Genomic DNA, 13,881 nt, shown 5'->3' with positions numbered 1-13,881 from the left:
TTAAATGGCCGTAGCAGCTACAATTTTCAACCGATCTACACAAAATTTGGCGCGATAATTTGAATATTCGATCAAATTGCATATTTAATGAGGCCTACAAAAGGGGATTTTTGTTCGCCAAAGGCTCTGTTGTACAACATACTGACAGATTGTGAAATGCATCGTATCAAGTGTTTGAATTTTTGCCTGGCATTTTTCCTGCTGCTTAATCTGGCCATTATGGTGGTGGGTTTACAAAACTGTTTCACTGCGAGCATTTTCTGGTTTTTAACATGAAATTTGGGCTAGCATCATAATGGACTTTAATTAAAGGTTTGGATACACATTATTGTCTATTAAAGGATGCATTTAAAAGCCGATAGTGGAGCAAAAACGCTACATACGCACCAATTATGTCATATGTCATATAAGCACGAACTTTAAATCATTCCGAGAGGTGTAACCATAGGGAATTTCAAAAACAGGTGCGAAAATTTTCGGCCTAATTTGCAATAGTAACATTAAAGTCAGGATATTTCGAGGATACAAGGAATAAGGAGTTCCTCTGAAATCCTGAAATAGTCCTTTATAATTTCTTAGGCTAATATAATGTAAGGTTATAGTGGCAATTTATATCCTAAAACGATTCACTTGGAGCGACGGACGAAGCCTCGAGTAGGAATAAAAACCAGGTTGACGGCTTTGTTATACCCATCACCAGAAGATGGGGGTATACTAATCGAGTCATTCCGTTGGTAACATCTGATAATATTGATCTAAGACCCCTTTAAGTATATATATTTTTGATCGTCTCGATGTTCTGAGTCGGTCTGGACATCCCCGTCCGTCAGTCTGTCGAAATCACTATTGCGGTCGAACGCGTAAAGCTAGCCACTTGAAATTTTGCACAGATACTAAAAATTGATGTAGGTCGTTGGGGAATGCAAATGGGCCATATCGCTTCAGAGTTAGATATAGCTCCCATTTAAACCGATCTGCCGATTTGACTTCTTGAGCCTCTGAAAGCCGCAATTTTTGTGAGATTTCGCTGATATTTTGCACGCAGTGTTCTACTATGACTTTTACCAACTGTGCTAAGTACGGTTAAAATCAGTCTATAACGTGATATGGCTCGCATGTAAACCGGTCTCTCGTTCATTCTTGTTCGGTTCCTAAAGCTTAAATTTTTGTGGTTTGACAGAAGTTTGGTATGTTGAATAAAATTATGCCCTTCAACCAAAGTTATTTTATATGAATTTTTAGCAGAAACCCTGTTGGTGGGTTCCTAAGATTCCGACCGACTGAAGTTAGAACGCTTTTACTGCTTATCAATTAAAATATTTCTGTCTTTTGTAATAAGACGTAAGGTTAATGATCTACAAAAAGTAACCGCTAAGCAGAGTGGACGTGGTTTCATTTTGCTTCTCACAGAAAAATATCGGTATCTCGGAATAGGTACTACCTATTACACAAAAATGTTAAAGCCTTTCCGGAGTAGGCTCAAAATGAACTCCAACGACCCAACAGCTACGGTGCACACGGTTGTCAAATCGAAAAATTTTGGAAATAATTCTGAATTTTTGAAAGGATTTCAATTTGGAGACCCTTGTGGGGATCCTTGTGGGTCCAGGGGCTGATCCATGGGGATTGAAAGTTGGTCACCTCGAGCATGTCAACATTGACTATGTAAAGTTTCGTGTACATATCTCTATGCCTTGAAACGTTCCACACTTATTCCCAAAATTTTTCGATTTGGCAACATTGTGCGGTGGTGGCATCGCGCCGTAATATGTTGTCCGCCCTTCCCATAGGTCTGGGTGCCTTGGCAATTGCAGTCGAAATGAATGCTTCAAGATTATCCAAATACAGAAGACATTGACGAAAATGTCAACAGGATTACGACTAGTCGTCCTCTTCGGGAAAGGAAATCAGCCCAAGAAAAACCCTGGATGTCCGGGGAGATTCGTAATATTTGGAAAGAGGTCCGCAGACTTTTTAACAGACCACGTCGAAAAAATGCGGAAGTTTAATGGGATGTGTATTACACACGGCTGAAGGAATACAATAAGATTACCAGAGCGGCAAAATTTGCGTTCTGGAAGCTTTTCTGCGAACAGGTCGATAGCGTTAACGACGCCGCCAAGATAAAAAAGTTTCTCTCAAAAACCCATGTCCAAACTGAAACGACGTGGGAGTGAGAGCAGAGACAACGGAGGACATGTTGAGGCTTTTGATGAAAACCAATTTTCCACAGGATACGATTGGACTCACGGAGACACAGGAATCTTGGAATTATAACGTTGATCGAAGAGCTTCAAACCATTTAATTCAACCGGACCTGATGGAATATTTCCGCCACTACTACAGAAAGAGGCAGGCTATCTGGCGCCTCATCTGGCCAATATTTTCATAGCGTGCCTAGGACTTGCATATATTTCGAAAGACTAGCAGGAGGCAAGGGTGGTATTTCGACCCAAGCCCGGCAAGGCAAGTTATGCGACACCAAAGGCCTACTTTCTACTCAAAACCATGGAACGTATTGTGAACACCATGATAAAGAGTAGGACATCCAGCGACTTGCTCAGATACAAACAGCATGCCTATGTCAAGAGAAGGTCGGTGGAGACTGGCCTGCACGAGGTTGTGCAAAAAATATAAGTAACCTTCGATGCCAAAACGTACACCCTGGCGGTATGCATTGACATCGAGGGGGCTTTTAACAATGTGCGGACCGACACACTGATCCAATCCTTAGACGAAGGACCGGTGGACCCGGTCCTTAGAGACTGAATAAACCATATGCTAAGGAACAGGTGGATAAATTGTGTGTCCCATGGCGTTAATACAAGGGAGAAAGTGGCACAGGGTACGCCACAGGTGGCATTTTATCACCACACCTATGGGTGACCACCATAAATGACCTATTACGGATGCTGACTGAGGAGAGATTTGAACCCGTCTGCTATGCATACGATGTTATAATACTTCTAAGGGGTAAGGATCCGAACGAGCTATGCAGAAGGGCCGAAAGGGTCTTGTATATGGCATATGAATAGGCTAACGAGGAAAACGAAGGTGGGCCAATTTAACGCACCACGTTTCCTCAATACGACGATTTCGATATCTGACAAGGTCAAATACTTAGGAATGATCTTGGACAGGAAACTGAATTGAAAGTGTCACATTCAGGAGCGCACTGAGAAGGCCCACGGATGTTGGGCACTATGTAAACGGACCGTAGGCTCGAAATGGGGCCTGAATCCGAGGATAGTCCACTGCCTCTACAGGAGCGTGATTAGACCAATACTCACTTACGCCTCAGTAGTTTGGTGGATTGCTCTGGAGAAAAAGTGCAACATAAGGACCATACAACAGGATCAGAGAACATGTTGTCTTGGCATAGGCGGAGCTATGAGAACCACGCCCACTAGGGTACTGGAGACTATTCTAGATATCCGACCCATTGACATACAGATTTAGTGAGAGGCAGCCACTGCGGCTATGAGACTTAAGGCGATGGGAGAATGGATTGAGGATGGGAGCAGCTCATACCGGTATAATCGAGGCGGCGATAGGAAACCTGGAAGCAAGGGAAAAGGTTTACGATCGGATACCTGAGATTAACCATGAAGTCGAGTGCGATGCACTGCTGGCATCGGCACAGTCTGGAATTGACGGAACTCTAGCACTGCCATCTGGATGATCATGTTACACGGATGGATCATAGCTGGGGAGAGAGAGTGGGCCTGGGGGTTTCCATTGAGAATCCAGGGACTGAGATCTGTTTGAGACTGCCGGACCATAATACGGTCCTGTAGACGGAGATCCGGGCGATCACGGAATGCGTGAAGTGGTGTGGTGCTAACGAGAGGACGTCGAATGTGAACATCTTTACCAACAGTAAAATTGCCATAAGGGCAAAACCAACGAGGACGGTAAGGTCACGAACTGTCTTACAGTGTAAGAAGGAGGTTAACGCCTTCTTTGAAGATGGCCAAATCCGTATCGTTTGGGTGCCGGGCCATAATGGAATGGAAGGGCAGACGATTTGGCGGTGAAGGCCAAAGGACTGCCGTCAATAAACTTGGATAACCCGAAGCCTTTCGGGTGGATGCAGTCCGAGTTACGGGAGTGGGCCACGAATGCGCATGCAACATTGTGGATAAGCGTAACGGTCAGTAGGACGGGTGGGGGATCCAGATCGTGAAGAGACGAGGCTATTACTGAAAGGAAGTAAGAAGGAGGTCAGTATAGCTATTGGTATCATAAGGGGACACATAGGACTACGCACCCTCTTTTCAACGTAACCTAACCTAACCTAATGGTTCAAGCGCACAACCAGTCGTCAGACTAACAATCGCTGAATCGAGGACAGCGGTATAACGGCAGTAGTCATCGAGGGCTTTGCTAAGCTTACAAAAAAAACCGAGAAAGCATCCCGGGCACGACTAAGGAGTCCGAAGAGTATGCACCGGCAGAGCAATCGGAGGGGAAAGAACAGAAAAACAGACAATCCAAGCACTTCTACAGAAGCTGCAAAGAGAAACAAATCTTCCGAGGAGCATTATACTGCTAAAACCCAAAAAGCACTTTGGGAATTTCACTCTAGCTCTCCTGCAATGGAGACTCCAGACAGTGGCCTGCGGAGGGCGAAAAATCGGAAGAGGGATGAAGGAAGCACACGGCACTTGAGTTTTCATGGAGGACTGTGACTTTCAAAAGAACGCCACAGCCATTATGGAAGGGGGAGATGAACGCTGACAAAGGTAAGGAGACGTCCATTTACGACAGAGTGGCAAGAAAGCACAACATAGATGAGTTGAATTATGCAGTCATCAATATCGGCAGTGTTTCGGGTATGATTCCACTATAACATCGATCCAAAGTGGAGGATCGGGTTAACGAATGGATTTTGGAATGAGGACCTCGCCCACTACGGCACTGGAGACTATTCCAGATATACGACCCATAGACATACAGATTGAGTGTGAGGCAGCCACTGTGACTATGATACTTAAGGTAATGGGAGAATGGAAAGAGGATAAGAGAGGGTCATACCATTGCGGTATAATCGGTACCATGGCGGTATAATCGGTACCATCGCGATATAATTGACGATAGAGGACAGAGTGGGCCTGGGGGTCAACATTGAGAACCCAGGGAGTGAGATCTGTTTTCGGCGGATTGACCATAAAACGATGCTGTGGGCGGAGATCCAGGCGATCATGGAATGTGTGAGATGGTGTGGTATTAACGCGAGAAGGTCGAATGTGAACATTTTTATGGACAGTAAACTGGCCATCAGGGCAATAGCAACCAGGACGGTAAAGTCACGAGCAGTCTTGGAGTGTAAGAGTGAGATAAACGCCTTCTCTGAGAATGACACGATCCGCATCGTTGGGGTGTTGGGCCACAGCGGAGTTAAGGAGAAGAAAAGAGCAGACGATTTGGCAGTAAAGGCCAGAGAACAGCCGTCAATAAACTTGGTTAACTCGAAGCTTTTCGGGTTGACGCAGTCCGAGTTAAGGGCGTGGGCAACAAACGAAAGCGTGTAACACAGTGGAACAGCGAAACTGTAGGTAGGGCGACGAAAATCCTGTGGGGAGATCCGGATCGTAAGAAGACGAGGCTATTACTGAATGGAAGTAAAAAGGAGGTCAATATAAATTTCGGTATCATAACGTGACACATAGGATTACGAGCTCGCTTATGCAAAACCGGTTTAACAACTGATAGCATGTGGAAGGATGATGAGACGTTGGAGCATTACCTATGTTGTTGCCCGGCTTTCGCGGCTAAAGACACTAAGATTTTCTTTTTCGATTGTACTTTTTAGTATTTTGAGCGCACAAGCAGCCGATTGCTGGCTTAGGTGTACGTCCATATTGGCATGTTGGATTAGCATCAGCACCAATTTCAGCCAAATCGGGAAATAAATGAGTCAAATATGAGTTCAATACTTAAATTTGGAGATCTATATATACACCAACTGTAGCCAAATACAATCCGAATTGCACCATATCCGAGAAGCATGTGTAGGGATTTAACATAGCGCACTTTACTGAATTTCAAGAAATCGGGAAATCGGAAAATCGGGGCTATATTAAGATAGACACCGAAATGGCCCATATTCGATACGGATGTCGAGGATCTTAACACAAGTCATTGTGCCAAATTTCAGCCAAATCGGGTAATAAACGTAGCTTTTATGAATCTAAACCCCTAAAACGGTTTGTTCATATGACAGCTATGTTAAGATACAGACCGATTTGGACCATATTCAGCAAGGATGTCGTGGATCTTAACACAAATCATTGTACAAATTTCGGGCATTAAACGTGGTTTTAATTGCCCTAATACCTTAAATTGGGAGATCTCTCTATATGGGGGTTTCTGGTTCATACTACCACGGATATTGGGGATTTTAACACAAATCATTGTCCTAAAGTACAGCCAATTCAGGCAATAAATGCTGTTTTTATGAGCATAAGACCATAAATCAAAAGAGTGGTCCATATGGGGCAAAATGAAGATATAGTCCGATTTAGCTCAAACAACAAAACAAGAACCTATGCAGAGCATAGCTAGATCGTGTTAGATTTTTATGCGAACCAAGAGTCCTTTATTGCACTAAGAAACTGGGGCAAACTTCTCACATATCATTGAGTACTGTCCAATTCAAATTTTATGCTCAATGATAAGGGACCTACTTTTTATAGCAGAGCCCGAACGCCGTGCCGGACATGGCAAAGTACCTCACAAATTTGGCCCGCGTTAGGAGGAGATAACTACCGCTAAAAAAATTTTCTGATGTTCTCGCCAGGATTCGAACTCAGGCGTTTAGCGTCATAGGCGGACATGATAACCTCTGCGCTATGGTGGCCTCCTTTCCTTTATAGAGCCCATAATTAATATTTTGATGTGTTCCAATCGGCACCATCCTTCGCTGTTAGGTATAAAAAGTCATAATAAACCCTGTTCTCCCATAAGCGATACTTTAAATCACAAAATTCGCTTTTTCTGGCCCAACCTCTAGGAAGTCATAAACCAATTTTTATGCCTTAATTTTACCAAATATAATAACCAAACAAAGCATTAACGCCTTCAAATTAAAATGTTGGTGGAAATTAGTTTTAAACATGGTATACTTGGCTCATATGCATCGATTTAGCACGAAAGGTACCATTAACCCAATTTTATAAATTTTTATGCATTCTATTTATGCCACCCAGGCTAAAAGGAAAAGAGAAAATCATTTTATATGGCAATTCATTTTGGCTTGTGGTTGGTCTTCATTTATTTGGAGTTTTTTTTTTGTAACTCTATTTGGGTCAATACATCCAACTGGCTATCTGCCGACCAGCGAGCCTGTCATCATTCATCCACTCTGACAGAGATACATGACATATCATTCGCACTACGAGGGTGGTTTTTTGGAAAGTCCTATTTGCTATATTTAAACGACAATGTAGCTCAAGTAGGTAAATCTATAGATCGATTTATATGAATGCCACATCAGGTTATGGGCCGATATGGGTCCTACCTGGCACGGTTGTTGGAAATGAAAATAAAAGTGAAAAGTGAACTGCGCACTCTACAGGCTCCAGAAGTCATAACGGAAGATTGGCTAATATGGGAGCTATATCAAAACATCAACCGATTTGGCCCATTTACAATCCCAACCGACCTACACCAACAGAAAGTAAATTGCCCATGAAGATGCCTTTAAGCAACAGGGGCACACTTTTCGCACATCAATGAGTGCTGTCTGATTCAAGTTTTCAGCTCAATGATAAGGAACCTCCTTCTAAAAGCCGTTTGCGAACGGCTTGCGACACCTCCTTGGGAAGAAGTTTTTAACATGCCTTCTACAAATGGCATAGTATCTGACAAATGTCGCCGGCATTAGGAGGGGAAACCAACCGCTGAAAAAAAGTTTTATATCAGATGTCAACGTTATAGGCGGAAAATCAAAATCTGAACTGATTTTGATCAAATTTAGTGGAGGCTTTCAAATGAGTAATACAACTTTTCTTAACAAATTTCATGCAAATCCGTTGAAGAAGCTTCTGTGGTAGTGCAAATTGGGCAAATTATATTTATGGGAGCTATATCTAAATCTGAACCGATTTTTGCCTAAATTGATAGCATTTGTCTTTGGGCTAAAAAAGTAATATATGCAAATTTTCGTGATGATTGGATAACAAATGCGATCGGATAACAAATGGAATCTCCACCCTAGTAACAAATAAACAACGGACGGACTATCAGCATAGAATGGATATGCAGACAGACGGACACGACTAAGTCCAATCATTAAGAATTTCTGAGTCGAACTATACATTTTACAGCAGCTACTGTAGTGGCGCAGGGTACAGTTTGTGATTTTGTAATAAAACTATTGAATAAAAATGAAATAGATGCGTTTTGTTTGTCAGTTCCGTAGAGACTCAAAAATGCCTGAACCGATTTTCATGAAATTTTCACAGATGATAGAGTTTGAGCCCCCGGTGAAAATAGGGTACTTAATTTTTTGATATCCAAAGGAGGGAGGACCCTCCCTCTTACCCCAGTTTTCAAAAACGCCAAATCTTGGAGATGGGTGCACCGATTTAAGCGAAATTTTATATGCCACCTTACGGTTACCCAAAAACCACGCATCCAAAAACCAGCATAAAACTTTGGGATCAAAAAACCTGGGGGGTCGCCCCATCCCAAAACCCATCCGAACGGACATGTTTACCGATTGGGACAATATGGGTATCAAATGAGAGGTATTTAAGAGTGGAGTACGAACGTGGTATAAAAATGTCACCTTAAGTGTCGGTGGGTTCCCCACCCCAAAAAACACCACCCAACAGCACATATTTACCGATTGGGACAATATAGGTATCAAATGAAAGGTGTTGAGTACACATATATTATAGGAATTTGGTCCAAGGTATCTACGGGGCCTCTGCAACCCAAAAAAAACCCCAAAACAGGAATTAATGGCCAACGTCAAAAATGGGTATAAAATTAAAGATCTTTAAGACAGAGTCTGAGACTGGCCCACCCTCATAATATGCTTCAATAAGTTATGTCATTCGATCGGGACAATATGGGAATTAAACGAAGGGTCTATGACATGAGAGTTCGAATCTATGTTGATATGAGGATTCAAGTATCTAGGTCACGACCTGCCGTCCTGCTGTTCAGCCGGACATGTAGATGTCGACATTAAAGGACTTAAATAAATTGTCTCTTGGATCTTGACGTCGGTGGGACTGACCCTCTCCCCCCAAAAAAATCACACCAAACTGCCTATAGAATATATTGTATTCAAATGAAAGGATGTGTCAGAGGGCAATGAGGGCCATTGGCCCCATTCTACCCAAAAAAAAGGATTTAAAAATAATAAAATAAGTCTGATCAGAATAGAATAGAACAGCAATAAAAGGTTTTTGGCAGGAAAGTACAATTCTTATCCTCGAATTGCGGTAGACACAAGTGGTAGCTTTAAAATATTATTTTTAGTATAGATAACCAATACAAAACGAAATTAATTAGTGTGGATAGTGTGCTTGACATTATGGGGCTCAAACAAAATCTTGTTCTAGCACGATGCTGATATTATTTCAGGGTCCGCCCCCAAAGCCATATTTGTCTACTATGGCAATAAATAATAAGTATTAGATAGAAGACCAAGTGTTTGGAGGTCGACTCACCCCATAAACCATGGCAGTTGGGTCTAAAGTACAAGAACTTTGAGAGCTAAGGGCTAAGAACGTGGGAGGCAGCCCCACTCTACATACACCTCAAACTGGATATATTTATGGATTATGGGGAAAAGGGGCTCAAATCTGATATCTGTTTTATGGCCCAGTGTTTCAGGGACGACTAACCTAAATTTCGCTTAAACCACACATATATACGACTATAGCAGTATGTAGCTCAAATGTGGTTTTTGAGAGTAGAGTATGAATCTGATTTACAATTTTGGAGCAAAGGGTTTGGGTACTCCAAACCACCACCAAAACCAAGAGAATGATGTAGATCTAAAATTTAAACTTTAATGGGCGGACCCTCCCCAAAAACACCAGATCTCGGAGATGGGTGGGGCGATTTAAGCGAAATGGCATATCTAGAGGGGGCGCGCCACCTCCAAAGCCCGCCAAATGGAAATATAAACTACTAATGAAAATATTAGGCTCAAATGAAATGTATTTGAGACTTGAGCACGACTTTGACCATTCCCAAAAATACCCACATACGGGCATATTTACCGACCATAGCAATAGAAGGCTCAAATGAGAAGTATTTGGGAGTAGAGCACCAATGTGATATCCACATTTTGGGCGAAATATCTAAAAGGAGCACCCCCAACAGGACTTATTTCCTTATTTCAGATAAAATAAGAGAGCGAAAGAAGGCGCAGCGGAGCGGGCTCTGTCCAACTAGTTCCATAAAAATGCATACTTAGTTTACCAATTTCATGGTAGGGCCTTAAATACTTAACTAAAATCCTTAGAAAGCACTGCATAAAGCTTCAAATGCCGTGTTGGCACGGATTATCGTTAACCGACCGTCATAATATTTCGTATTTAGCTTATTGGGATCAATAGGGAAAAAATGGAGGGTATGCGTTTCAAAAAAGAGTTATTTTTGTTTTTTAGGACACTCTCATGCACATCTCTAAATTGGCATGAAAATCTCAAGACTATGTTGCGTCTCCGTTCAATATTTCAATGAGTTACAAACACAATGACCCAATTTGATGCCTCCATCCTTTGGTGGAGGGTATAAAAATGGAAAAATCGAAAGACGTGAGTATAAGATGTTCAGAAGTCTGAATTAAGTCAAATTCTACCAAGGTATTAGAAATCCAACCGATGGTTGTGAGACAAACACATCTTTCTGTAAAGGCAATGGAGGAAGTTTTGTAATATGGAAAGAATAATTTTCCTAGCCGTTGTTATACCATGAAGATACCAAAGAAAAAACCCCTAATGATGGTAAAGAATGTATGCCGTCAAGTCCGAATGGTACACTTGTAGTAATAACCCGGCTGAATAGCAACAGGACAGCAGGAGCCTACCGATTGCCCGCTGAACTATTTATAACCGGAAGCGACACGCTCATGAAGCATATGCAACACCTAGTCTGTCTGATCTGGTTTTGCTTAACTTTAATTGCCAATCACAGAATAGTTGTCCTATAAGACGAACTTATAAAAGATTTCTATGCGCCTCAATCTTATGCGCTCCTTCTCCAACCTCGGAAACTAGACTTTGACATGTCTTTTACCACTTGACTTTTCCATGACAAGTCTCCAAAAGACTTGTTCGCTGGAGCTTCTTCATTCATTCTGACATCATGACTTAGCCAACGCAATCAATGTAATTTGAAACGTTAAACTATGCTAATGTCGCACAGTGTACCAAACGGCGAAAAAATTGGTTATAAATCCAAAACTTTTAAACTGGTGATCTGAGGGGAAATTTTTTTTTTTTTGACATTTGTAGAGGATATTAAGTTTAAACTATTCATACCAACTATACGATGGCTAGGTACATTATGTGAGCAGTGGGCCAAACGGCGAAAAATTGGAAACAAAGCCACAACTTTTTACAAAAATGTTTAAGACATTTGTAGAGAAGGACATGGACTTCCTTCTTCGAGACAAAGAAGGAAATCTGGTAACTGAGACAGATAGCATGCTGAGGATATGGAAAGAACATTTTACCTAACTGCTAGTGTCCGACGTTGGCGGCGAAGAGGATACCGCAGAACCAATCCCTAATGATGCTATAGAATGTTTACCTCCTAGTCAGAAAGAGGTGCAGTGACCCGACTAAAGAACAACAAGGCAGCAGGAGTCGACGTGTTACCCGCTGAACTATTTAAGGCCGTAGGTGACACACTGATAAGGCGTATGCATCAGCTTGTCTGCGCAATCTGGCTAGAAGAATGCATACCCGATGATTGAAACCTCATCATACTATGTCCCTTACACAAGAAAGGAGATAGGACGAAATATGCCAACTACAGAGGAATAAATCTCTACCCCATCGCATACAAGATTCTCTCGAGCGTGCTGTGTGAAAGATTAAAACCTAAAGTCAATGAGATAATTGGGCCCTATCAATGAGGCTTTAGATCTGGTAAATCCACCCTAGACCAAATATTCACACTGCGTCGAATCCTGGAAAAGACCCGAGAAGGCCATATCAACACTTCCATCTCTTTATTGGCTACAAAGCCACATATAGGAGTATCGCTATACGTTCAAAGGTATTTCAAGTCTGAGTTTGGTATCCCTGAGAAATTAATAAGACTCTGCAGGAAAATACTTGCTGATCGTTGCTCGGTAAGAATAGGAAAGATATCTCCGAACCATTTAATACCAAACGAGGTCTTAGACAAGGAGACAGCCTATCATTTGATTTCCTCAATATCCTGCTGGAGAAGATTATGCGAGATGCAGATGTGAATAGATATGGCACACTACTCACAAAACAAATGCTACTCGCCTATGCCGACGACATCGATATCATGGGTCGGTCACCGGAAGTAGTAACTGCAGCCTTTGAGAGAATCGAAAGAGAGTCAGTGAAAATGGGTCTGGCAGTAAATAAAGATAAGACGAAATGGATGGTTTCAACTCTCAAAACGCCTTGCACAACCGAGCAGATAAAGAAAATGAAGAAAGTTGGAAACCACAACTTTGAGACAGTCAGCAACTTTATCTACCTCGGCAACGCCGTAACCGAAACGAATGACACCAGTTTTGAAACAAAGCGAAGAATAATACTGGCAAACAGATGCTACTTTAGACTGAGTAAGCAGTTTAGAAACAAGGCGACCTCTTGACAGACGAAGATTACACTATACAAGACACTGTAATATCAGTATTGTTGTATGGTTCCGAGGCATGGGTACTTGTGAAAGCAGACGAGGCAGTGCTTGGAGTATTTGAGAGAAGGATTCTTTGTAAAATGCATGGACCAATTTGAGTTAATGGAGAATATAGGCGTCGAATGAACCACGAGCTGTATGACGACGATAGCATAGTTACATGTTTTAAAATACAAGCACTGCGTTGGTTAGGTCATGTTCATGTTCAGAATGAATGAAAAAGCTACAGCAAAGAAGTCTTTTGTAGGCAAACACGGTGGTACACGCAAACCGGGACGACCAAAAGCCCGATGGAAAGATCAAGTGGTGGTAGACACCTCGAAACTTGGTGTTATAGATTTTAGAATGAGCTCATAAGATGAAGGCTTTGGGAACGCTATTCTACGTTCGGCTAGTGGAACAAATGTTCTGTCATTGCCTAATAAAGTAAAAGTAAAGTTCTATTTGACGTCTAAATATGTGTGCAAATTGTCATCAATATTGGTATCAATTTAGATATAGCTTCCATATATAACTTTCATCCGATATGGCCTATTTACCTCAAGCCTTTATCGAGGTTTATCTTGTAGAGGCTAAGTTTTCCAACTGTTGGAAATTTTCATTCGCTATCTTTGCATAAAAAAAATTCCCAGAACGGTTTTAGTATCACGGGCGGAGCAGTGGTCGTATTCTCTCTCTAGGTCCTTGTAGAAAATACCTTTGGTCTGCAGACATTGTCTTCCGCCATGGCATGATAGCTGATGAAGCTGGATTAGGGCTGATGTTGAGGAATTTAGCCTTTATGCGGATGGTGTCTAACCTCTTATCTACAGGACTAAACCTGGAGGCAAGTCTCCGACTAACCATAAATCCAGAGCCAAATTCATGCCTTGTGTCATGGCAACTATCGCATAGTACGTCACCGTTTGGTTTTGTTGTTAAGCCATTCCCGATCCATCGTTTTTCCTGCAAGGCGTTGATATCTGCCTTGAACTATACCAATACAATTGCCAGTGCGAACACCTA

The 13,881-nt window shown here is 42.0% G+C and overlaps 1 protein-coding gene and 1 long non-coding RNA gene across 2 annotated transcripts in view; one reads left to right on the top strand and one right to left on the bottom strand.

Annotated features, from left to right (window-relative positions):
* LOC131995517 (uncharacterized) overlaps window positions 1-13,881 on the bottom strand; it is a 289,133-nt gene that overhangs the window by 57,107 nt on the left and 218,145 nt on the right. The gene's annotated exons all lie outside the window — the stretch shown is intronic.
* The window catches only part of LOC106092493 (transmembrane channel-like protein), a 165,198-nt gene that overhangs the window by 16,998 nt on the left and 134,319 nt on the right, over window positions 1-13,881 (top strand). The gene's annotated exons all lie outside the window — the stretch shown is intronic.

The sequence above is a fragment of the Stomoxys calcitrans genome, chromosome 1 (assembly GCF_963082655.1).
Source record: "Stomoxys calcitrans chromosome 1, idStoCalc2.1, whole genome shotgun sequence".
NCBI lineage: Eukaryota > Metazoa > Arthropoda > Insecta > Diptera > Muscidae > Stomoxys > Stomoxys calcitrans.
Note: the sequence above shows the minus strand (reverse complement) of the source record. Positions and strands in the feature narration are given on the sequence as shown.